We start from the raw sequence: 1,231 nt of genomic DNA, 5'->3' as shown, positions 1-1,231 counted from the left end.
CCCTCCTCTCCCCTTCTGTCTCTGTCTCTCTCTGTGTGTCTCTGTGTCTCTCTCACACACAAAAGAAATAAAATATAATAAATAAAAACCAAGGTGAGTGGCTCCTGAAAAAAATGACACCTTAGGACACACACACACATACATACATACACACACACACACACACACACACACACACGAGAGCAAGAGCACAAGAGAGCGAGAGAGAGCGAGAGCGAGAGAGCATGAGCGAGACAGAGAGAGAGAGAGAGAGAGAGAGAGAGAGAGAGAGAGAGAGAATACCCATATTGGTTCTTAATTCTGGGTCACTGAGCAGAGTCATTCCAAGCTATAGGTAAGGACTGTCTCTTATGTAGAAATGTCCTTGGTCCTCTCTGCCAGCAAGCAATGCTTTTCTTTTCCTTTCAAGAGGAACCTATGAATTTTGATGTGATCTGCACTGGTCCTTGGGGTGGTGCCATGTATGGAGATGAACTGACTGGTGAAGGATAAAAAAAGAATCTCAGGCACACCGAGTTCCCTCTTCCTTGTGGGACTGTCTGAATGGGGATGGGCATAGGGAGCAGTGAATGATTGGAAAGGGGTCCCCAGAGTGCTCCCTTCATGGCTGGGACCTCACTGGGCTCTGTGCTAACTGGAAGTGTGACTACAAGGTCTGGGATGCTGTGGAATGTAAACTCTGGTTGGGCAGAGAAGATTGTGTGTGTGCGCACGTGTGTGTGTGTGTGTGTGTGTGTGTGTGTGTCCGTGGAAGATAGAGGATCAATCTCAGGTGTTGTTCCCCAGGCATCATTCGGCTATTTTGTTGTTTGTTTTGTTTTGAGACAGAGTCTCTCACTGACCTAGAACTCACTGGTCAAGTAGACTAGGTTGGCTGGTCAGTGACCCCCGAGAGCCCTCTGTCTCTCCGAGTGTCCCCAGGATCGGTATTACAAACCTACTTCATCATGTTTAGCTTTCTTTTACGTGGGTTCTAGGGATCAAACCCAGTGCTTACAAGACAAGAACTTTACCAACTGTGCCGTCTCCCCAGGCCCTTGAAAGACATTTTTAAGTGTGTCTGTATACTTCTCTGTGTCGTAGGGCCTTGGGTACTTTATATGGCTTCTTGGTCTCAATTTCCTCCTCTGTAAAATGGGGACAAATGGAAGTGTTCTTTAGTTGCATACTTATAAGGCTTTAATGTGATATTTTAAGGCACGCTCATATCTGGAACGTAGTAGGGCTCAAA

This window comes from Nannospalax galili, unplaced genomic scaffold (assembly GCF_000622305.1).
Source record: "Nannospalax galili isolate Female #2095 unplaced genomic scaffold, S.galili_v1.0 scaffold1892, whole genome shotgun sequence".
Lineage (NCBI taxonomy): Eukaryota > Metazoa > Chordata > Mammalia > Rodentia > Spalacidae > Nannospalax > Nannospalax galili.
This window is presented reverse-complemented; position numbering follows the sequence as displayed.